The sequence below is a fragment of the Sciurus carolinensis genome, chromosome 8 (assembly GCF_902686445.1).
Source record: "Sciurus carolinensis chromosome 8, mSciCar1.2, whole genome shotgun sequence".
Lineage (NCBI taxonomy): Eukaryota > Metazoa > Chordata > Mammalia > Rodentia > Sciuridae > Sciurus > Sciurus carolinensis.
In genome coordinates this window covers 52,553,429-52,580,254 of record NC_062220.1, presented here as the reverse complement: position 1 = coordinate 52,580,254, position 26,826 = coordinate 52,553,429, and the positions used below count along the sequence as shown (strand labels likewise).

General features: G+C 34.4%; 1 pseudogene; it reads right to left on the bottom strand.

Moving 5' to 3' along the window:
* Positions 1–771: 771 nt before the first annotated feature.
* LOC124991312 (dnaJ homolog subfamily A member 1-like) lies at positions 772–19,708 on the bottom strand (annotated as a pseudogene).
* Positions 19,709–26,826: the final 7,118 nt, after the last annotated feature.

Genomic DNA, 26,826 nt, shown 5'->3' with positions numbered 1-26,826 from the left:
TTTTAATAGGATTTGCTATAATCTAATATGCCTGAAATAAACATATCAATCAAAGAATTTAGAAAGCAACTGTGTAAATGAAATAAACCAGAATACAAAACATTGTCAAAAATTAGAGAAATCTTTCCATATCTCCAACTTTGTTTAATAATTTTGTAAACTGCTGACAGATTGTCTATCTTGGTTTAGTAGAAAAAAATTTCTTTCATCAATTCTACATATTCAACAAAACCCAATATTGTAATTCTCTCAAGTTTGAAAGGCCCTTTTATAAAACATAAGTCAATGAGCATTTGTTTTTAAGAACCATTATATTTTATTTATTTTTTTGGGGGGAGGGTACCAGGGATTAAACTCAGGGGCACTGTATCACTGAACCACATCCCCAGTCCTATTTTGTATTTTATTTAGAGAAAGAGCCTATTGTATACTTTATTTAAAGACAGGGTTTCACTGAGTTGCTTAATACCTCACTAAGTTGCTGAGGCTGGCTTTGAATTCATGATCCTCTGGTCTCAGCCTCCAGAGCCACTGGGATTACAGAGGAGCACCATGGCACCCAGCAAGAACCATTTTAAATGAACTATCACAAACTTAAAATGGAACTATTAGCTCAGATGAAATTAACTTTTAACCCTAAAGATCATAATGCAAAATATTTTTGAGCTTACACGTTTAGTCTTCATTTTACTTTTAAAATGCTACTATTATTGAATATTTTAAAAAAGCAAGTAGTCAGCATATTATGATTATAGTCCTTCACTCATCCACTCAGTGGATATTTACTGGGGCCCCCCAAAGCGGGGAACTGCACTGACCTCTGGGATGAAGTTTATCTTCCCATGCTTCTCTAATAAATGACATTATTTTTTCAGATCTGGATCAATACTTATTAGTTATACTAGATCCATTTAATCCTTCTCTTCCACTTCCTTCTTCTCAGGTAAGAATTTTTCCAGAAAAGAGAGTTCACCAGGAAAGAGAAAGCCATTCACAGGAAAGTATACCTTAAACTCAATGATCAGGTGACCCTTTTCAAATGCCTGTGATAAACTGACATGCTGTCATTTACCACACTTGAAATCTCCTTGCTTGACAATCTGGCCTGGCCTCAGCGGTGATGACCATGGTTTAGTTGTCAAGAGTGGATGTTGGCTTTTGGAAGTCACACAGGCTTCACCCAGTAGTATGTCCATACACAAGAAAAAGCCTCCCCTTTGAGTAAAACCATCTTGGTGCTGATCTAGTACAATGATCACATCTCCTGGTCCTAGTCCTGGTTCTTGATCTCTTTCATCCTGGAATGTTATCTTCTATACATCTCCCTGTCTCAAATGATTCTCTTTATTAGCATTAGCGAGAATTTTGTAAACTTGAGAAATCTGGTTAAACTTCTCTCCATTTGGATTCCTATCAACATAGTACTTCAAGGTCAGTTTCCTAGAAGCTGTGTTTTATTTTTGATACCAGGGATTGAACTCAGGGATGCTTCACCACTGAGCTACATCCCCAGCTCTTTTATTTTTTATTTTCATACAGAATCTTGATAAGTTACTTAGGGCCTCACACAGTTGCTGAGGCTGGCCTTGAACTTGAGATCCTCCTGACTCCTCTCTAATAGTTGGGACACTGGCATGTGCCACTGTAACTGGCTTCTTTTGTCATTGTCCATAGCCAGTGAGCAGGCAGTGGCTTGCATGAGAGAATTGGAAGAAGAAAACTACTGTGTGTATCTTGCATAGCTACTTATTCTCCACCTCTTACTCTCACCTCTATTTCTGGAAAGTAACCTAATGTGAAATGTTTATCAAACTCAACTTTAAGCAGAGAGGACATTGCATCCTTTGTATATCTAAAATGGGAAACTTCCAAATGATGCTGTTGTATTGATCTCCCTTGGGGATTATGTTACAAGAATTAGAAAAACTCTCAGATATTTGTTTCTGATTTATCTTCCTAGGTAAAATAATGACCAGGCTTGAAAGTTAAAAGGAAAAACTACCCAGAAAATAATTTTTGCTGTGGAAGAAGTCACAAAAGCAGCTGCCTATTGATTTATATTGATCCCATTAATGGGGATAGGTACTTGGGGTGGGAGAAGCAGATTATACAACCTTATAAATTTGATGACCAGACTTCCTGACATACAGACTCTTCTGTTTGTTAATAAGCTAGTTCTTATCAATGGGATTTTTTTAGTTAATTGATCCTAATTTAGGATTATTTACAGTCAACAAATATAGAATATATGACTTCAGTAAGCATGACTGCATGAAAAAATGCCATGTAAATTATGTAGCTATTTAGATATGAAATAGATGTGTTTTATAATGTGAACTCTCCTTGCTTCATGCAGTGATTCACACACTTGGTTAGAGCTTGAATTTATTACTTGAGGTCAGAGAGTATAGGCCTGACATAGGATTAGGGGAGAGGTCCTTGGTGTCTTAAAAACTCTCCTTGATTTGCTTGTGTATATTAATTAAATGTACCTTTGAATTAAGTAGCAAATCATAATTCTAAGAGGTATCTTTTATTAACATAAGTTTATGATTTGATCCTTATGATAGCTTGGTCATTAATTCATAATCTCCTTCCTAGACTATTATCAGTATCAAGTCTTCCCCCAAACCCAGAATCTCAACACCACAGTCCCCTTGGACAAATGTCATGTCACCCCACGAAGTTCAAATTCTATGCCATCCCTCTTCAATCCAATTCTCATTTCCGCAGACTTCCAGTTTTGCCTTATCTGCTTTCATCACATGCCTTCTTGTAATTCCTACTGCATCCCTTAGTAACTAGAGGCTATAATCAACATAATCCTGGATTTCTTCAACATTCTTTGTGATTCTTAGTTTCAACTGCAACCTGGTTTCTTCTAAGGGTAATAGCTCATTAGAGATTTTTCACATCAAGTTGTTTTTATCTTCCACATCTCTTGCCTCACTGAGCCTGAAGATGGGAGTTTCTATTTCCCCTTGTTTCCCTATCATCTCTTAAATCTCATGATAGACTACCACCTTGGTATAGTCTTCTGCAAAACTTTAAGAGTTCATTCCTGGTTATTTTAATTCTTGGCTTATTATAATGTGATTTATCAAGTTTTAGCTCTTGCCAGCAGATACAAATTGCTATGAGAATTCCTATTATTCATATGATATATTTTTGTTGTCATGAGGCCCAAAGAATGACCTCTTTTTTAGAACCTGAGTCCCCTAATAGTAAAGATACTTATATCCTTTTTGTCAAAATCTTTATTTTCAATCATTTGGCATTCCCATTCTTTGAATTTCTCATCTCAAATGATCCTGACTTCTGGTTCATTTCAGTCATTCAGTCCTATGTATATACATAAACTACAAGTTTTTAGTGTCTTGTGAATACACATAATGGGGAGATTCACTGTGGAATTTTTATGTCTGTACATAGGAAAGTTAAGTCAGATTCTTTCCACTGTTCTTACTTTTTTCCTCCATATATGAGAGTACTCATGTTATGTTATAAAATGTATTTTGAAGGTTCATTATAAAATTTTATATTTTCTGCAGAAGTTTGGTACCTAATGATTGCTTTCCTTTCTTGATCTGCTACTTATCTTCTTTTTCCTTGTATTTCCCACAATTTAAGTATGTGTGGAAGAAGCAGAGATTACCAATGTGTTTAAAAAAATAATGGCACCCAAATAAGTGATGTGTCAGCTAAATAGGAGTTGAAAGGCACTGGATGAAAAGGGATATATCAATATTTATGTTTTATTAGAGCATAATATACCTACTTATCAGAGAGCACAGGTATTGGCTATTGAACTCAGTGAATTTTATAGTCATATTCAACCAAGTAGCCACCATCCAAAACAAGATATGAAATATTTCCATCATTTCAGAAAGGGATCTAATTTTTTTTAGTTCATCTCCCCACCCTCAGAAAGAATCCACTAGCTGACTAGTATTAGCACATAGCATTATCAGGCCTCGTTTGGACTACATAGGAATGGGATTTTGATATTTTACTCAAGAGATATGGAGAGAAACTCCAACCTCATAAGTGGAAAGATGTTTAAGTATGATTTTTAAATAAATAATAAAAAGAAATTCCCAACCAATAAGAATTCACTGTTATATAGAAAATTTGTGCAAGCATTACAAATACATTTATAACCTATGGCAACTCCCCCCTCTTCTGTCTCCCTCTCTCTCATACACACACACACACACACACACACACGCAAATACACACACACGCAAATACACAATATTCTAAAGACAACGGAAACGAATGAAGCTTTAATCTATAGAAGGAATTGGGTGGGTTAGTACTGAATAAAAGTAAGGAGGCTCAGGCAGCAATCAAGGAATTTCAGGAAGTGTCGTCTGTGATTTGTAAAGATAAGTCTTCAAGTAAAGAAAGTCAAGAAACTAAAATGTTTTAATGAGCCATATAACAGTACTTATCAGCAGTGGTAACTGAGCAGAAATTTGCTGGCAAAATACCAACCTTACAGTGGAGCTCCTCACCTAACTTTTGATTTCACTTTTATTTGAAAGGCTTTGTTTTTTAAAAAAGAAAATATTATAGCACACTGCCCTGAAGTGGTTTGCTAGTACATGGATCAGAAAACAAGTGCATATAGTAAAATCACCTTTAACTATTCAACTACATGATCTCATTTATCTTCGAATTCTTTTTTCCCTTAAAACCCACATATTAGAGACAAAAATGGACTGCCCCACACACAGACTGCCCTTTACACTGCAGGTTCATGGCCCCTTGGCATAAATGTGACAGCACAGTACCCAATGGAATGTGGGATTTTAAGAATACATGCAGTTTCTCTCCTAATTATAATAGTTGCCCTGCTGGGTCTCACCTACAGTCTCTTGACCTTTTTGAAACAAATGAAGGATATCATTGTTGTCTGTAGCAGCTGAAGCCAGCAATTCCAAAGAGTGCTTTTCCTCTTCAGAAGAGGAATCTCTTTCAAATGGAGATGTCAAAACAAAGCCTAATGGGACCATTTGCTTCTCCTTAACTCTCTTTGGTTTATCCTTCAAGGTTAGAACAATTTTTATCAGTAGACTTAGTAGAGGTTATCCACAATTTTTAATATTCTTGTACACTTAGAGAATTTTTAAAAACGTAATTGCTGGTGTTTTTAAAGTGAATGTGAAAGTGTCTCCTGATCTCTGCATACCCAAATGAACATAGGATGATGGACTCTCACCGATCTACCAGACAATATAGAGGAAAATACTAAAGGAAAATGCGCAATTAAGATGTAGCAGATTTTTTTCTCTATTATCTTCTAATTGTTCAAGCTAAGCACCTTGGAGTCACTCTTACATCCTTTTTTCCTATGCCAGATTCAGTCCTTCAGCTGAGCCTTCAGCCCACATTCAGATTGGGTCACTGCTTGCTGCTTGCCTGGCCATGAACCCAGTGTCAGTCATTTTCAGGAAATGCCACTGCTTCCTCTTGGACTCTCCTGGAGTCTGTACTCAAAGAAGCAGCCAGCATGTGCTTGAAGAGGACAGCTCGGCTCATACCTGTCCTGCATCCCTGCTCTCTCGGTGGATGCAGACAAGACCTTTTTCTTAAACTACTTCTTATTAGTGCTTGTTTCTTAATAATTTATAAGGCATTTAAGAACATTTTAGATACTAATATTTTTTTCAATTTAAGGTATATTTTAAAATATCTTCTCCTGGTTTGGGTTTTAAAGTATCTTTAAATCATTTTAATATAGTCAAATTTGTAATTCTTTTCTTTTGAGGTTTAAATCTTTTTTAATTCTTATCTTTTAAATCCTCCCCTATTCAATATCCAAATATATATCCCAGTATTTGTTTTATTATATTTGTGAAGTTTTGTAATTTACACTTTATTATGATTTTTTTTTAAATTTGTTTTTATAGACTGCATTTTGATTCATTGTACACAAATGGGGTACGACTTTTTGTTTCTATGGTTGTGCACGATGTAGATCATTCATGTAATCCTACATGTACAGCCTTTAATTCAAATGGATTTGCAAAGGTATTATATGAAATTTAAAAAGAATCCTATCTTTCATATTGTTAACTAATTTCTCAGGACTATTAATCAAATAGTCATTTCCCCACCAGCGTCTATTGTGATACATCAGAGTGTGCTCTGTCACTTGCTGTTAGGGGCAGTTACAGTTCGGATAGCTCCCAGAAAAACGCTCTGTAGACACAGGTCTCACACGAGGAACTTTTATTTTACGCAGACGATTCACATCCGCTCGGGGAAAAGGAAAGAAGAAGAAAAAGAAGAACATGGTGCAGGGTTTCTCCTCAGATATTGGAATTTCGTGGGCTGGGAGAAACCAATCGCGGAGGAGAATTATTACAGACTGACTGATGAACCAATGACATATTAGAATGTAATGTGGGAGGCAGGAAGATTACGGCAACGTAAGCCGGAAATTCCTGAAACGGGAGAGGTGGGCAGAACGCAGATTGACAGGTGGTTAGGAGGCTGGATTCCTATAACGGGAGAGGTGGGCGGAAAGCAGATTGACAGGTGGTTAGGAGGCCAGGAATTCCTGTAGCGGGAGAGAAAGGTGGCTTTATACCTTACATTTGCAATTTCTATTAGCTTTGACACCAATACCATCTTCTTATCTAACCTTTCGTGTCCCATCACACACACACTCCATAGCAATCATCACCATTTAATATTGTTTTTCTTATTCATTTAGCTATACCATAAACTCCAGAAGAACAGTTTTGCTTGCACTATTGTTGTAATATTACTGCAACTTGAAATAAAATAAGAATATGGTACAGGCTAAAAAATGTGTTAAATCATACAGAATAATAATAGTCTATATGTCTAATAACTTTCCAATGTAAACTGTCTTAGTTACTAGTATTTTATAATGAACTGGTATTTTATATCTCAATCCCTTCACTTGATGTTCTATATTAAGAATATCTTGGATTTAGGTCTTTAATTTTCCAGATCTATGTGAGAATTAGCTTTCAGAGTGACAAAAATTCCTGTTTGAAGGGTTGATATTAAATCAACGAAGCAATGTGAAAGGAACTGACTCTACTATACCAGCCTTCTGTGGAAACAGTGTTTATCTCTCTTCAGCTCTTTCTTAATTACCTTCAAAAACATTTTTTAATTTGTAAATATTTGTTGTTCTTGTGAATGATATCTTTGAGTTTTCTATTTACATAGAATTAAATTAGCATGTTTTTTAAAAAAGATTTAAAATGACAGTTTATTTTCCTTTTCAATTCTCGAAGTCCATTGTCTCTTCTATTCATTTGTGTCATTGGGACATCAGCGGAATGAATGAATGGAAAAAAAAACATGAGTCATTTTTCTACTTCAGATTTTAGCAATAATATGTATGGATTCACTATTGAGGTTGCCTTTGTTCTAGGATTTTTCTTGAGAGTAGGCTTTTTCAAGTTAGGGAATTTCCTTTGAATTACTCCTTTTGTTGGGGAGTTGGGTACCAGTGATTGAACTCAGCGATACTCTACCACTGAGCCACATCCCCAGCTCTATTTTGCATTTTATTTAGAGACAGGGTCTCACTGAGTTGCTTAGTGCCTCACTTTTTCAGAAGCTTGGTTTGAACTCCTGATCCTCCTGCCTCAACCTCTTGGAATTATAGGCCTGTGCCATGGTGCCAAGCTTGAATTACCCATGTTTAGTAACAGATGTTATGAATCTCTGTAATGGTGTTACTTAGATTGTTATTATGAGGTACACTTTATGTTCTATAGACAGAATTATAATCCTTGAATAAAAACTGTTATTTTATTATATATATTGTATTACATCTTATGATACATTGTATTATATACTATACATTGTACTTAATCTTATACAATGTATTGCATCTTATACATTCTTTACTATTTCTTTTAGATTTTTACATTTATTTTCATAAGAGAGAACAGTTTCAATTAGCCTTTCCTCATTCAGCTTTGGTTTGGTGGCAAGGATATAAATATTTCATTTGAATCAGGAAGACTGGTTTTCTGTTCTTTGGAATAGTTTATATATGATTTGACATACCTATTATATCATGCTATTATGCTAATATGTATATTCTGATTTTATGCTATTATGTTTATGAACTCCCTCTGAAAACCATTTGAGTCTGAAATTTTTTACTATGGCAAGATTTTCAACTATTGTTTCAATTTTGCTAACAATTTCAGAATTACTCAGATTTTCTACTTCTCTCAGCTCAATTTTGGTTAGTATTATGCTTTTAGGAATTTTACATTATTTCTAATTTTTTTAAATTGACAAATAAAACTCTGTTGGTATAATCTGCATATTATTTTATTTTGTGCTTGTTTGTATATAAAAATGGAATCAACAAAAGTAGACAAAAGGTATATAATATATATTCACATATGTATACATATATATTCCTTTATCACTTTATGTGCATTAGATAAATGAATAATTACATCTACAAAGTTAAAATTAATTAACTAGACCTACTTATACAAATATGTATAATTCTCTAGAAAGTTGTATAAAAGTTGTAAATTCTAGGATATGTATATGATATCATCTAAATGTTAAATGTAATTATGTCTAACTAGGTTGGATGTCATGGCACATACTTTTAATCACAGGGACTTGGGAGTCTGAAGCAGGAGAATTGCAAGTTCTAGGCCAGCCTCAATAACTTAGTGAAACCCTTAGCAACTGAGCAAGACCTTGTTCCAAAATAAAATATAAAAAGGCCTGGAGATGTGACTCAGAGGTAGAGTGCCACTGGGTTTAATCCTCAATATCAAAATTATAATAATAATAATAACAACAACAACAATAATAATAATGTCTAAGATATTAAAAAAACTTGATTCCCAAATTATTCTAATAAACAATACATGCTGCAATATGCTGTTCTAGAAAAATACATTCCAGGAGAACACCTAGAAAAGTATTTAAAGAACATACTGATAGGTAATACTATTAGGTGATAAATAACATATCAAAGACCCAGGTTTTTATTTTATATACCCTTGGATTTAGAACTCCCATATCCCATGACTAATCAAAAAAAAAAATATTATGTTTTGATATCAATTTCCATTGATAGATTTTTAAATACATAGAAATGAAATATCATTTTAGTTTTTAGTTGTTCTAAGTTGGGAAAAGTATTTGAGATCAAATGATATGAAATCAAACTAATCTATTAAGGTACAATTTCCATGCAGAACAAAAGTTTTGTGAACACAACACTATCCAGAAAGGGGGAAAAACTTTTTCATGGCTTACTTGCTTTATAAATGGTCAAATTCTGAGAATACTCATTAGAATAATTCATCTAGTTTATATTATCCAATATATAGCAATAAGGGAAGACTGTCTAGATAATGCCAAGAAAAACTATTCAAACTAGTTATGAGCATAAGATTTAGATAGAATATGTTTACATAAGAACTTCTTTCTCAGGAAGAAAACTTTTTCATTAAGAAAATTTAAGGAGGTTTTCTTGGAGTGTTCAATGTGACACATCCTTCCCGCCCCCCCATAGCCAGAGTGGAAGGAAAAAGAGTTGAGTTACTTGTGATTAAAGCTGAGGAATTTTTAGTTTCTTGGGACAACTTGGAAAAATCATGAAAAGAAAACTTAGAAACCCTTAGCAACCCAAAAGCAGTCTGGGCCAGGAAGGAGGCTGACAAGATCTGTTTGCTTTGGAAGAGAGGTAAGAGAATAACCATAGAGAGTAGAATGGGCATGTCAGACCAAGAAGGACCTGGATTTTGCAAACCTACAGTTAGGAGTCTTGACCCATTTCATTTCATTTTAAATTTTAAAGAGAATATGACCTTACGTGGTGAGAGAACTTCAGGCTTTCTAGGCAAATAACATCAGTATTATATGTACAAGACAAGCCTGCTAACTGGTCCAGAAATAAACTCTACTAGTGCCAAAAACCTAAATCCAGGATTCTTAAATCACTGCATTTGATAGTAGGCATTGGTGTAAGAGGAGATATAAGAAAAAGGACAACTATGATGCTAGAACTTGGTCTTTAAGTTAGGACACACGAACTGTGGGTCACACTAAAATTTTCCAATGGCATCATGGGCATAAATGTTAAGAGAAATAATAATTGATTTCTAATTTTCCATATTTATTGCTTTTTTAAACATAGACCTATAATCAATCTATGACTGTAATGATTAATTTGAATTGTCAACTTGATTGGATTAATAGATGCCCATGAATAAGAGGCTTCTGGGTGTGTCCATGAAGGCCTGTCTAGGAATGACTGGAATGTGGGATAGCAAACTGGAGACCCTCCCTACGTGAGGGCAGCACTGCCCAATAGGATGGTGGCTTGGATAGAACAAAAGTTGGAAGAACAAGGAAGCAGATGCAGATCCAAATTTCACTCTTCTTGTACAGTTTCTCTTTTCTTTTCTTTTCTTTCTTTCTTTCTTTTTTTTTTTTTTTTTTTTTTTTTTTTTTTGGTACAGTTTCTTGATTGCTGTTTTGATTGTCCGAGGATATCCGACTCTCGCTTCTTCACTCACTCTCCCAAAGCACACTCTGCCGGTGATTCTCCTGGTAGTTTCCAGAAGTCTTGGTCTGGGACTAGGGTAGCACTGTTGATCATTCTTGTTTTGGCGCTTCCACCTCTTGAACAGTGCAACTACTGGTTCTTACAGCTCTCCAGCTACAGATGGCCAATGTGGACTAACCAGTTTCTAGTTATAAAGCAATCTAATAAATCCCCTTTTCATAATCATACTTTCTGTTGATTCTGTTCCTCTAGAGAGCAGTAATACAATGTCTCTTGCTGGTTTTCTGTTCCCTTTTCTCCTTTTAATTCTTCTAACTCTATAAAAGACAGTGATTTTTTTTTTTTTTCTCCAACATTTCAGAACTTTTCCATGTTACACTGCTGGAATATAAGAACTTGTGGGAAACAGTGACAATTCCAATCATTGTGTTGAGAATCCTCCTTTAATCAAGACCTCAAAAACCTGTGGTGTGTTTTGTGCTTTTCTATACTTATTTATGTTCAGAGCAATGAATGACATGAAAAATAGGAAAAGCTGATCTGTGTGGGATTATTCTGGATTCAGGTAAACTGTAGGGCATGATAATAGAATCGACAACAATTTTCCCTTAATGATTTTCCCTCTTCCTTCCAAAACCTATTGTCAAAAAGAATGTATTACTAAGCAATAGTTATTTGAAATTTTTGAACATTTTTTAAAAGCTATAAATTCATCTCTCTTCTAAAACTTATTTGAAAAACTTCTGGAATGTATAATAAAACTAATATTTTTTAATGAAAAAAGAAGACTAGTTGTAAAAGTGTAAATGAAACTAAAATATTCTTGTAGCCATCGATATGATCTTGGAAGCCTCATCCAAATTAGCTTTGCTCAGTGTGAAAGTTAGAAATTACACATGAATGTAGAAAAGATTGAATATCTGTTGTTGTAGTATTGGTAGTTTAAAATATTAAATACCAAGTCTATTGTTAACATTAAATTGATTTCCTATTCATACACACTTTACTCTGCAGAGATCAGATAATAGGCAAGCATATTGTTCAATATATTTTTGTCAAAATAGAAATAAATAAAAATATATTTCAGGTAATGAGATCTAGGGATGTTTCAAATCACTGTCAACTATTAAGGTATATCCATATGTATGGTAAGAAAATCTACACTAATAATTATGACATGCAATTCTCACCCAATGATAATATACTGGTGAAGAGATTTTCAGAACATTAAGCACTGTTATTTGAGTTTATTCTGGCTGAATAGGCAATGATCAGCTACAAGAATGGTTTATTGTTCATCCGTTCACTTTAAACTTTACGTTATTTGGGGAATGTTATTTTTAAAATAATATCCTTATGTGTCAGCTGGGAACTTTAGGCAGTGCTGAAAAACCATAAATTCAAATGTAATCTTAAAATAATAGAGTATGGTAATAGAAGAATTTGAGCAGATCTGAAAAAGGTGTTAATGATGTTGTCACTGAGCACTCACAGGGAACTGGTGCAGAAAACAGAGATGGTCAATCTGAAAATTGCAGAATGTAGTTAGAAGCTTTAGTGAGACATGAGTTTTATATTTATGAGCAGAGAAATAAGTGTAGGAAATAAATATAAAATTTATTGATTTATATTCTGGGCTGAACATTTTCAATCAAGAGGCAAAGAAAGAAAAGTGAGCATGCTTAATGCCCATGTCAAGATCAGAGCACTAAAAATAAATTGAATGTAGAATGAAGAAAGTTGGTCACAGCACCAATGAGCAAGTGTCTTCATTAATTGGTGGATGATAAATGTACAGGTCTATACCCTTAGTCCCAACAACAACATCCAAAAAACTGAAAATCAAAGCATTTTTATAACTTAACTTGGGAACAAAACTTGATGTGAACAGATATAAGGCTATTTATTGTTTTTATCTTACTCTATCATAATTAGTATGGAGTGTTTTCTTATGTTTCACTGAAGAAATAGTAATAGGTTTGAGTAGAGTGCTGCCCAACACCTACCTGAGAATTTTTATGTGGTATTTGAACTCTACTACAAATATTGCACTGTCTGAAAAATTATGAATATTAAAATACACCTGTCCTCAAAGAATTTAGAAAATAAATTGTTGACCTGCTCAAAACTTAATGAAAAATGAATTAGAGGAATCACTGAGTCATCTCTCTACCCCGAAAAGACCTTTGACCTGGGTTTTACTGAGCTGGTAAGAGCCTGAATGGCAGGTGGGGAACCACTTGGGCCAGCCTAGGAAGCAGTTCAGTTGAACTCAGCAAAAGCAGAGCCACTGACAAAACGTTTATCTACAGGAATCCTGAAAATATTGCTTTATTATTGCCTTGATGGTACTTTGGATCTCCAAAATATTGAAAAAAAAGGTGTTGCTGTATGTATCCACAAATTTCTGTGAATGCAATTCTCAAAAATATTGTGACAACAAGGTGAGAAAATACATTACATAGAACATGAATGTGGTACCTTGTTTGCTCACTTAGCAGCTATTACAGAATGCTCACAATGGATTCTGTGCTGTTTTAGGTGCTGGGAATGCAGAAGCAACGTAGGCATTTATTTTGATTTTTTTTGACCATGCTGCTATTTTGAAAGAAGTTTCTTATATTTAGTGAATTTCTCCACTTAAAAGTAGGAAACACTTTTCCAGCTATTCTTAATCTAAGACTCAAGGGTGTTACCCAGAATTTGCTAATCAAAATATACTTACTTAAGATTTCCATCAAGAGAGAAACAATTAGGTGAAGAAGCAAGCACTGAAAAGGATTTTTTTTTTTTTCTGAAAACATTGCCCACAGTCAAGTAGCTGAACTTGAACTTCCAGGAGCAGCATGTGATCAGCATATGAGTTGTGGTATCTAGGACTTCAGTAGGAATAGTGGTACAGTTTTTCTTGGAATATACCCATGGTGAAATTTCAGTACTCTTCTTGGTGGTTTAACCTCCAAGTCTGATGATCTCACACTTTGGAGAGTTCAGCAGCAACTTTATAAACTTTTAATAAATATATTATTTTTATATTAACTATGGAGGGGACATAGATAAATTTATGAGAAAATCAGCATAAAGTATAGTGCCACCCTATATTTTTTTTTAAAAAAAGCATAGTTTGGAAGGCACAGCAAAGGCAGAAAAGATGGTATTTATGCCTAAGTGAGACCTAACCGAAGAGAGGAAATGAACCATGTAGACATCAGGTGGAGAACACAGTAAGTGTGCAAAGCTGCTGAAGTGAGAGTTTGCTTTGATTATTTGAAGAACAGGGAAAGAGTTCATGTAGCTGGACTGAGTCCAGAGAAATTTATAGGAAACAGCCAGGGGTCAGGGTATGAGGGACAGCCAGGGGTCAGAATTATGTAAACCACTGTAGGTGATAGGATGAATAGATAGATGGATAGACTGAAGGATAGTAATATACACACATGAATAGATAGGAATAATATGAGTCTTTATTCAAACCATTTTACAAACCTCTTAAAATTAATCCAATAATATAATGCCCAGTTATCAATGTGACAAGTTATAACATTTAGTTTTGTGTTTTTTAGAATAGAATTTTAAAATAGTTTTCATTATAAAATAGACACATTACATAATAGAATGCAAATCTTAAATGAGTTATAAAGTGAAAAACAATTATAATAATTGTAATGGGAGTCCTAAAGGAAAACTTAAGTTTGTAGACAATTTATAGTAAGGTTCCCAAAATTTTATTGATATGAGTTTCAGGTTATCTTCCATAATTTGATATATTTAGTAGGAAAAGTTGAAGAAAAATTATATTGATAAGGAATACACAATCAGAAAAGGGAAACAAAATTTATTTGAACATTTACAAAAAGTCACTTACCTATTTAATACAATATGGTGTAGAGAAAGAGTCTAGACTTTTCAGTGATTTTTTCCCTGGATTCAGATTTTGTTTTGTCAATTATTACTCATATGACCATAGGAAAATTATTCAAATGTTCCTCACATTAGTTCCTTTACCCGTAGAATTAGAAAAAAATAAAACTTACCAGACAGTTATGATAGATATTACATTAAATGAGAGAACACCTATCAGGCACAATTTAGGATGCTCCCCAGTAGTTACAAAATCAATATTTGTTGCCTTTCTTTTTTAAATTTATTTTTTAAAATTTTTAAAATTTTTGTTATCCAGTTTTTCTAACTGTAAAGCTCAAGAGGTGGAAGAGAAGTACAAGAAGAAAAAGATGCTTAGAGTAATATTTTATCCTAACAACAACAAACACAAGAGTTGTTTACTAAAACCCCTTTCTGAGAGTCTCTATCTCTTAATATATCTTGAGATTCTCATGTCTCTTCATGAAATCTGTAGATTTTGAGTTTGTGTTCACCTTCTTTATTTGCTCCCTATCTCTACAAAACACTTGGAGATATAAAAGTGGATAAGAATAAATCAGCCTGCATCCTTCGTCTGACAGTAGTGTGGCAATAAACTCAAGATATTGGCTTTTAAGATAGCCGGTAGGTATGTTTATGTAGACATTTAAACATTTAAAAAATACTGGTGAAGGAAAAAATTAAGACACAGACATGGAGGACACAGCACTCCAGAGAAAACCAAGAAATATGTATTTGGATCTGTGTTGGCCATTTAGAAATGAAGTCAACTGGAAACTGATAAAAAGATTCAAAAATTAGGAATTGGAAGGGATCCATAAAGATATGGTGTAGAAAAGAGGTCACAATGTAAACATTAAAATTTAATGACAACAAATATGTCAAATATTTTAGCACTGTCAGAAATATATGAGGAACTATAAACAAAGGGAATATTGGGTAAAATATTGTGATTAGATTTTTCATAGTTAATATGCAGTGAATGGAGAATGTTATTAGCACAAGGAGGGCTTAATTAAAGTCATATACTTCACTAATATACCAAAAGGGCTTAAATTACAAAAAACAACTTATGAGCAAGAGTCAACACAAGGGAGGTGCTAGTGGTGGATTAGGTGCATGTGTATGTGAAAGCCATACACTTTTCTTGCATTCAGCTAACAATACAAATCAATGTGAAATGTAGGATTTTCAATTATTGGCATTATTGCATGTACATGTTCAAATTCTGCTTCCATGACCTAACTTCTTTGTAGCTCTGGGCCAAAGACTCTCTTTGTCTTCATCTGTAATGTGGAAAAAATAATTCCTATCTCATAGCATATATGAAGAAACTGACATATTACATTACTTGAGCTACTCATGTTAGTAGTATTATAGTATTGATATTATTATTAAAATAATATTAATATTTAATCATTCATCTTTGATATTATTATTGATATTATTATTAAAATTCAATACAAACTTCTCTTTTCTTTCTAACAAGCCTATATTAATCACATTTACTTATGTTGGTACCCTGCTCTAAAATTTTAAAATATTGCACATTCTTAGATGATACTGGATTCTCCTACTCACTTTGCAAGAATGAGGGAGATGTCTAAGATTCATATCATTAGCTCTTTTCATTGATAATTAAAATATGAAGGGCAAGAACATCAGTGAGCAAAGGCATGAGGAAAAGATATAGTCTTTAGTCAAATGAAAATACTGGCAATGTTTTTGCAAGAAATGAATAGACTTTATGTATAGGCCAAACATTATTACCAGTTTAAATAATTTTCATTTAAATTAAACTTTTTAATTTATTTTCTATAAGAAATATAGAAGCTACCTGGCTCCCTATTCTCTACCAAGTTCAGACATTCCAGGGAATATTCTGGACATTAGAGTTCTTTCCAGAGGTTTAACTGGCTTCAGCTTAAGGAATCATTTCAAAGGTATCGAGTTTAGAGGTTTCCTCTGAAGAATTCAAATGATGGTAGTGTTAATATATGCAGTGTCTATATGGATTTTTCATCATTCCTTTCAGAGCACAATAGGACTTTGTCATTTCATATCTCTAGTTCAAGTTCTCTCTATAATACTGTGGGCACTATTTTTGATCGATCTGTTTGTGTCCAGTTACTAAAGAGACACTAGAATGACAAACATTCTTAGGATTTATCTTTGGTGAATATTCACTCCCTAAAAGCACAGGAACTGGATCCACTTCCTATTTTCTGCTCTTGATGGGAAAATCATTTTAACTTCAGAGTTTATATAGTGAATTTTTTTCCCTTAGGTTGACTGACATTTTGAGAAAAAGGACATGTTTGATTTTGTCTTGTCCATTAGTCTGCTTTTAAAAAGTGAAGTCATCCTCCATACCAGTTCATTGAATGTATGGTAGACATGCATCCTGTGTAAAACAGCAGTCAGTTGGTCAGCTTGATAGTTTGATACCACTATCTACACCCATTTAAGAAAATAAGCAGAAAACAAACTAGTTTGGTCAAGTTTAGACATCAATGAATACTGTATAATACTCTATGTGAAAGTGAAGTTTGTATTCTGTTATTTCAAAGTTACTGGCACTTAGATATTTATTGAAGACAATTTCACTTTATAATCAACAGAAATTTCTTCACAGAGCTGCATATGACTTGGGACTAGACAGTCTTTTGTCCTAATAGGTTATTGCCCTAAAGCAGAGAAATAGCTGTTATTTACAGGACTGGTATCATAGTAAAATTCTCTTGATGGGTAAAAAATTGAGAATAACTACTGTTGAAGAAGGAAAAGCCAGGGCAGCATTATTTGGCTTTGTTGACCCAGTTAGCTCTATGCAATAGTTTTAAATGTGTTTTCTAAACATATACAGGTAATCATCTCAATTCATCCATTTTGCAGAATGGATAGATTTTGTAACAAATTGCTGTTTGGATATCAATGCTTGCAGGAAGAGCATAGTTTGGATCCTGAGGAATAATGGTGGGGAGACAATTGCTAAAATTATTCCTTTGCCTACTATTCTCAGGATGTGTGCTACCATCCCTTCTGCATTTTGAGAGCTATTAGGTTGGACAATAGTCACAGTGTATGCCGCACAGTTTTCAAATTTGGATAAAATGTTTAAAATTTCCTCAGCTTCATAGACAGGGTAAAATGAATTCACCCATGCCAAACAGAGATGGGCCTAATTTGACAAAACAACTTTAAAACATTCAGAAAATTTACCAAGGACCTAACTCAAGGGAATTATGTAGAAAGCAGTGCTCATAAAAATAAAAAAACAATCCAGTGTTCAAAGTCTTTCACTGTGCTCAGACATTATCACTCACTCTTTAACCTACTTCTGGGAACAAAATATGGGGAAAAATTTGAAGAGGGTACTTGAAAAACCAGCGTAAACCATAGTATCCAAAATCCTCTGTTATTTTTGGATAGGGGGTATCCTCCAAAAGCTCATGATTAGATTATTAGACCTGTAAACTAGTCAGTGGATTAGTCTATTTGATGGATTAATAATTTGAAAGGACTAACTGGATGGTAACTGTAGGTATGTGGGGCGTGGCTGGAGGAAGCGGGTCACAGGGTGAATGCTTTGGGGATTATATATTTTGTCCCCTGCTCCTTGCATTTGTTCTGTTTCCTGATGTCCATGAGCTGAGAAGCTTTCCTCCACCAGACACTTCTGCCATGATGCTCTGCCTCATCTTGGGCCCAGAGCAATGGAGTCCTCTACCATGTATTGAGGCCTCTGAAATTGTGAGCCAAAATAAACGTTTCCTCCTCCAAGTGGCTTTTGTTGGGTATTTTGATCATAGTCATGTAAAGCTGACCAACACACCCCCTTTACACAGTCTAAACACTTTAAAAATCCAAGATTCTTGATTTCAGCATTTGAGAATTCTCTTGTCTGAAAATCAGGTACGTACTTATGTGCATGTTACTCAATGATCAAATAATCACTATTACTGAGTAGATGTGAGGACTATTTTGGGTGTCATCCAAAAACATTCTTCACTCGTCCACATTTCCAAAAGATTTCCCATTGCTCTACCTTACCTCATTGAATTAGCCTTTCATTTAAATATGTGGAATAAATGCTGCCACAAAATAAAGTTATTTATTTCAACTTATCCTAATGGTGGCTGTCTTCCAACAGCAGATCAGAGTAATATCTCAGTCTCAAACTTCTGTGAAATAAGTCTCTTGCTGTTTCCCAACTTATTTTAATGTTTCTCATTATGGGTGGGGGTGTGAACCAAGATAATAAGACAATGACCTAATAATTCTTAGCTTAACACCTGGCTTCTAGATACAATTCTAGAGCCAATATTCTTTTACATAAAATAAAATAATGCTAATTAGAATGGCATCTAAAGTCCTTTTAAACCAAAATCTCATATCAGTTGTTTATTATACTTTCAACATCTGTGTGTATACAATTGACAATAATATCTTGCCTTTTAGATATTCTATATTTTTCAAAGTGTTATTAACAACCCTTCATTTCATCTTCTCTCTCTGTATTTGTATCAGATATATGCCACCTTTCTATCTCTCTATATGCAGAGAGCTACTTCAAGATACATCTGTTTTAAAACATTTTATCTGTTCCAGGATACCCCATTTACACTTACTTGTCATTCTCTAGGCTCCTACTGGCTATGATAGTTTCTTAGACCTTCCTCATTTCATTGACCTTGATACTTTTGTGGAGTACTTGTCAGATATATTGCAGGATGCCTCTCCATTAGAATTTTTTTTTCTTATAATTAGTCTGGGTTTATGGATTTGGAAAGGAAGCTTACATTATCTATAATGTTTATAACTATTTTCAATTCTTTCTGATTCTTTCCTTATCTGTGTCCTGTCCTACTGATTAGCTCACCAAAGTCATTCTTAATTTTTTACAGTGTTTTTGATTTATAATTAGAATTCTGACTCGACTTTTTAAAAATTTGATGCTTGATAACTTCTAAGCCTCATTACTCTCTCATTTTACCTCTGTCCCACATCTGAGCAAGCTGAAAAGAAAGTATGCTTCTTTCCGGAGTTTTCAGGAGATTCAAGGCACACATGCCTCTTCCTAAGCATGAAAATTCTCACCCTGAAACTCAAGCCCTTTTCTCAACTCCCAATCACAATTCAAACCCGAGGCAGTTTCCTTTCCTTGTTCCCACCATGGTGGATCTGCTGGGGGACTTGGCCCCTGTCTCCAAAGACCTGAATTCCAGAATTCAGTTGTCTCTCTTTGTACTCTTCTGGAATGTGTGTAGCATCACTCATCTCAACATCTGAACCAAATTTTTGGTGGGGGTGAGTCTTGAACCTTCACTCTCTGAGTTTGATTCTCTTTGCTTACAGTACCTATGTTTTACTACATGTTGATCACTTTTTCTATTAGAGTTTGAAGACATTAATCATCAATTTTAAATCTCTTGTCTGACAATTGCAACATATGGATCATACCTCAGTCTCAGTCTGACGCTTCAGTTTTGAAGACTGCATTTTTTTCTATTTGATATGCCTTGTAATTTTTCCTTTGAAGTAGACTTGTGGTAACAGGTAATAGAACTGAAGTACGTGGACCGTTAAAGTGAGAATTTGTATTCCTCTAGCTGGGAATTAGTCTGTGTTGAGTATTTACTGCAGTTTTAGGTGCCATAAGCTCCAGATCCCCGCAGCATCCTTGTTTGTGTTGATCTGTCGGCTTTTGATTTCTTAAATAGTCTTCTTCAGAGAAAAATCTGCATGTTGCATCAATTTCAGGTGTCATCCACTCTTAAGTAATACTCTGTTGGCATGATGGTCACATGTGGGAAAAAGAAACCATTTTATAATCTTGTGATTAAATCTCATTCTTTTGGTTGACTTGTGTCTCTAGGCTGTAACCTTCACAAGCATTTTTCTAGTGACATGGCTTTCCCTCCCTGGGGCCATTTATTAAGACAAGAAGGCTGGGGATGCTAGCATGGGAAGAGTGTCTTTCTAGTGCTTTGATAAGGCTCTGATAAAGTCTTTTTCCTTGGAGAGTAGACCTTTGTTATAGGTAATTCTTTGGGCCTATTTTACAACGTTGATTCCTCCTCCCCTGCTGGAGTTACAGTTGTCACCATAAGAACAAAGTGGGGTTTGTGGAGGTGACACTCCCCAGACAGAAACACCAAGAGTTTCTCACTTCCAGGCTGTTCCTGAAAATTACCTCTTTATTGTTCCCACCAATATGTCTTCAGAGGCTCCTGCTCCAGACAGGCAGTTTCCTCCTGGGACTCTGAATTTGCCCACCTTTCTAGACTTGGAAGTGGTTTGCCATACAATATCACTTTTCTCACACCTCCAAGGAAAGGCACTGATTTTAAGTTTCTTCAACTATTCCTCATTCAAAGTATGGGAGAGAAAAATGGTAAGCTCTATGATTGGTCTAAAACTGCAAATAGAACTCATATTCTGCTTTTATTCAATTGATTTTTGAAAATAGAGTTTGTCCTTTATACTTAGGCAAAATAAAAACAACCATCAGTAATCTGTCACTCATTTTTCAATATTTGGGTCAAACTGAGGAAGGTTTTCATTCCTTTTCATGTTTCCTCTTTGTGAAAAAAAGCAAGTGAATTACCGGCAGTGGGCCAAGGAAGTGTCCAAATTTAGGGTATCAGGGGACTCACCCTACACTGTTCAAGCACAATTTCTTCCCACCATAAGAAGTAATATCAGTTGGTTGCTATGGCTATAATCCCAGTGGCTCTGGAGACTGAGGCAGAGGGATCACAAGTTTAAAGCCAGCCTTAGCAACTTAACTGAGGCCCTAAACAACTTAGCAAGACCCTGTCTCAAACAAACAAACAAACAAACAAAAATACCCAGGTTGGGGGTATGTCTCAGTGGTTAATCATCCCTGGGTTTAATGCCTGGTACTGAAGCAGAGGAAAAAGCAATAGTGGTTCTCACAAAATAGCTAACTCAAATATGGTCCAGTAGTCAATATCTACTGAATCATCCTCAGACCTAAAAGAGAGAAGAAACAATTGTAAGGGATCCCACGAAAACCACGCCAGACACGGGAAATCACATGAGGGAGTTTATTAAGCAAAGTGTCTCCCTGCAGGGTAAGAGAGAAAATGAGAGGAAAAGAAAGGGAACGAGAAAGGGCGTGCACTAGAGAGAGTGGAAAAGCCAGGAGGAGAAAGAGAGTGAGTAGGAGAGAGGGAAGCATGAGAAAAGATGGCGGGGTAGCTACCATGAAGCTGTTGAATTCCGCCGGGCTAACAGGGGACCAATAACGGAGGATACTTGCAAGCTGACTGATGAACCAATAGCTCGCTAAGATGTTCACAGATTGACAAGTGGTTGAGAGGCGGGGAAAATGGCTGCACTGGAAAGGGCGGGGAGAGCAGCTTTGTATTACAACAATTATATTATATAAGACAATTATTTTATTAATAATTAAATAATTAATAAGACAATTATTGCTGCTTTTATATCCTTGTCTCCCTCATACTTTTCCTGTTTCTCATCCTCATGTAAGGCTTTCTGTGTAACTCATGATAATTAGAAATAATAATAGTAATATATGTATCAAGAGTGAAAATTTTTCTACTTTGAATTATAAAGCTGGCCAAACAAAATCGACAATATTAATCTGAGTTAAGTTAGTCATTTTAATATAGACAGATGGAAAAAGGGCTCATTATTCATCACTTTAGTAAGTTTCACACACCACCTGTTCTAACCAGAAAGGAGTACTCTTTCAAGTGAAACATTTTCTCATTCCTTCAAAAACTTAAAAGTTCTTTCTCTATAATGCTTTAGTATCCTCATTTCCCTCCATCTGGATTACACAGCTCATTGACATTCAAGCATAATAAAGAAAATGCTAAAATTTGATGGTGACTATTAAAGCACAAGAACTCCTATGAGTGGGGAGAGACTACCCAGAGCATGTCACTTGTCAACGCCAATCTCCATGTACTGACAGATTGGAAATACCATCACCCACTTCCCTGGTGTGATACATACAGGGCCCCTCCCACCCATGGTTCCATTTTCTGCTGTTTCAGTTCCCAAGGTTAACCACAGTCCAAGACATTATAATTTGTCATGACTCTTTTAAAAGAGAGAAAGCACAGTCACATAATTTTCATTATGCTATGTGTTTATAACTATTTTATTTTAATATTAGTCATTGTGATTAATCTCTAATTTATAAGTTAAACTTTATCATAGGTATATATGTAAGAAAAGCAAAATAGATATAGCATTTGGTGTCATCCCTAGTTTCAGGGGTCTACTTGGGATCTTGGAATATATCCCCCATGGACAGGGGGAAACTACTATACTTTAAGTACAGAAAAAAAAAAACCTGTTTTCTTTTAATAATTAAAATATGAAGGCAGGAAAAGCATGGCTTCAGAGGCCAAATTCCTGAATTTGAATCTGTATTAACTATGTGACTTCAATGAATTTTATAATCTCTATAAGCTTCAATTTTTTAACCTTAAAATGCATATATTGATATTTTACTGGAAGGATTATTGAGACATTTAATTTGGGTCATCGATATAAAGAATATTGAGTAGTAGATATTGAATAAGCATTATCCCTAAATATTATTAATGTTTAAAATTTTTCTCACAGGCATATAATTCTTTAAACATTACAACTTGCAATTAAAATAGCTAGAGATATGCTCCTCTATTTTCATCTGTATAACTCTTGAAAACATGACCATTCTGCATGACCATTCTTCCGGCAATTAAAAGTAAGAAGAAGAAGAGGAAGAAAAGATGGGGAGGAGGAAAGAAGATAGTTCCACTACCGAATTCAATTTTATGTAATGTGGCACTGAAGTTCTTCATCTTGACCAAATATGAAAATAGTTTGTTTCCAAGTTAATTCAGATTCTTTTAGTGTTTTTTCTCATTCCAGATTAGACTTCCCAAACTGCTCTCAGAATTTTGGGACCTCCTCTAGTCAGATTCTGCTTTCATACCACTCTACAGTAACATTCTCCAAAACACAAGTAAGTATGTGGGTCTTATTTCTATTTCAAGAATTGTAAATTAGATATGTCATAAGAGCTAGCATAAGGATATTGCAATAGGAATATTGTAAATGATCCCTCAGCCAAGGACCACATGTCTGCATATTTTTGACTGTGCTAATGAGAGTGTGTTTGTGCATGTCATCCAGCTTGAGGTCCTATGGAGCTCATGTAGAACACAGTAGACATGCTGAGCAGCAGAGTACATAGACCTTGCTATATTTGGCCATGCCTTTTGTTGAATAATTGTTTTCAGAAGTTTTTACAATATCAGATATGAAGAAAATTCAAATGAAAGAAAAATCACTTTCTAAATTTATTATAGATTGACAATTTATGAATGTTGGGAGTTTTAAAAACTGTTATTTTTTTCCCAAAAAAATGCATAAAACATCAAGAAAATGAAGAAAAACAGTGCTTAAAATATCTTCATAAGAACAAAGTAAACATTGAATAAGCAATTTCATTTGATCCACTTTTAAAACTCCAGGTTGTTGTCTGTGATAGATTGCTGGTAGTTATGTATTTGTTTGTATATGTAGTTAAAATTTTAAAGGACTTTGAAATCCTTGTACCTTAATTACTGGAACTGCAGTCTGGTTTCACCAGTCTATATGTAAAAGACTAATGATAGGGTTAAAGGCCTTCATGGGTTCCCAGAAAGAGGAAATCATGAAATAAATCCTGTATTAGGTTCTAAATGTTACTGTAGCCTCATTGAATTAACAAGGATATTATAACTTTTCTGAAGATTAAAGAGTTAAAAGCAGCTTAAAAATAGTCCTGAATGAACACATGTCAACTGGAAACAGTGAAGGATTGAAAACTCTTCTCCTACCTTACCACTGTGGAATTCTAAGTCACCACCTTGGTATACACTTATCCAGAGATTCCACAGAATCTAAAAATACCCTACAAAGTACTTGCTGTTTTCACATACCATCACAGAGAAACAATCATTTTCTTTTCTTAGCAAACATAATAAGGGACCCAAGGACATATAAGTAATCATTTGATGGGAACAAGAATGACTTTCAATTTGCCGTGGATGATTTGAACTAGAAGTTGCTAGAACTCTAAGTCTATTAAACTGTTTTCCATAGACCAAGTAGGAAGTACAAAATAAAAACAAAAGGACAAATAAAACATCACTCAAAACAAACATTAAAAAAATAATAATAAATTGTATAGTTTCAGTTGGAAGAAATGTTCAAGGAAAATATCTTTTTGGTCTTTTGGAAGAAGTAGAAAAAGAAAGCTTTAAAAAATAAATATTCTATATCAGAGAATAGAGAAAAACGCATAACATCTAATTAATGCTAAAATTTGTAAGAAAATAATGAACAAAGCAGACAGACAACCTCAAGTCTCCTCCCCTCCCCATCAAACACATCATTACAAGTATTGTCTTTCTCTCTCTCACCCTCCTTCTCCACACCTTTCTTTCCTTGCTGTTCATACTATGAACATCTGAAAACACAACTCTATGTGGATATATATTTTCATTTATTTGGGGTAAATAAATAGCTTTCCTGATGATATATTTTATAATTGGCAAACATTTAGAGATTTTCTAATTATCTTTCTGGTTTTTTATATAGTTGAATTCCATTGTCTTCACAGAACATGCTTTGTATGAGTTCATTTGTAGTATTTTTGAGACATGTTTTATGGCCCAGAACATGGTTGAAACTTTTAAATGTTCCAAGTACTCTTGAAAAGAGTGTGTATTCTACTATTTTTGGATAGCATTTCTATAAAAATCAATTTGAACAATTTGATTGATATTGTTGTTCGTGAATTCTGTAACAAAGATTTTCTGTTTGCTTTTTCTATTCTATCAATTACTATAAAAGGAGTGCAACATAACTCTGGATTTTCTAATTTCATCCTTTAATCATTTCTTTAAGAACTTTGAAACTCTAATATTAGCATTATGGTTCTCTAATATTTTTATGTTTTCTTAGACCCTTTTTATCACTATGAAATTAGTCTTTATCCCTAGTAAAGGTTTATTCTGAAGTATATTTTGTCTGATATTAATATAGTCCTCCAGATCTCTCTTAATTACTATTTTCATGATATTTCATTCTTTTATTCTTTTACTTTTAAAATTTCTATGTTTTCATATTTAAGGTAGATTTCTTATGGATGGTATACCTTTTGTCTTGCTTTTAAAAAATTCAATGTGGAAATCTATGCCATTAATTGGAATATTTAGATGATATAAATTTAAGGTAAAATGATAATGTGTGTTGAAGCAGAGAAATTCTTCCCCCAAGATGTCCAAATGCTAATCCACAGAACCTGTGACTATATTACATTACATGGCAAAGGTGATTAATACACATGACAGATAGAACTGAGGCTACTAATGACTTGAGGTTAAAATGAGAATATTAACCTAGATTTTTTAGTTAATCTCAGGGTTCTTAACAATGGAAAAGGGGGGAAAGGAGATGGTAACATGGTAGTATGAAAAGAATTCAGACCAATTTTTCTGGAGGAAGGGGATGCAAAAGCCAAGAGATGCCCTTAGACTCTATAAGCTGGGGCAGGGTAGGGAGGGGAGGTATGGATTCTCCAATAAAGAATTCAGAAGAAACACAATCCTGGTTTTAGACCATGAGAACCATTTCAGTTTTGACCACTGGAATTGTAAGATAGTAAACTTGTATTGTTTAGACCACTACGTTTATGATGTTTTATTATAACAGTAATGAGAATTTAAGACAATGTGTCATGGGTAGTACTCACCAAATAGAATTTGTTGGGGCCACACCACTTTGTCACAAAGGTATCTGGAAGTAAGAAGTGCAAACTGCTTCCAAGTCTGGCATCCAAAACATCTGCATCATCTTCCAGTTGTCTTTCCTATTGCAGCGAGGATTATGGCCCTATGTTCCAATTAGCATAGATGCAAATGAGAGAAGTTTAAGTTCATGAACCGCCACTTCTAGGAGAAACATTAGGAAGAACTGCTCGATCTGTGTAAATATCAAGATAACCAAGAAATAAATCTGTTCTTGAGAAGTCACCAATACTTCAGTGTTTAATTGCTGCTGTGTTATAGCCTACTACGTATAGATACTGCAAGAAGTTTTTCATAATATCTTAAACTTTGATATGTAATTGTCTTGTGTAATTTTAGCTTTTTTTTCAAAATGAATTACAGATTCTTTTGGAGACTAACTGTATTAAAATGTATGAAAGTAAATCTTTTTGATACTATGCTGTATACTAATAAATCACCCTTAGATCAACAACCAGGGAAACCAGATTGTTCCTTATTGACATTTGGTGATCTCTGATAAATATATTTTTAATATTCCTAAAGAAGATCTGACTGAACAAATGAAGATGT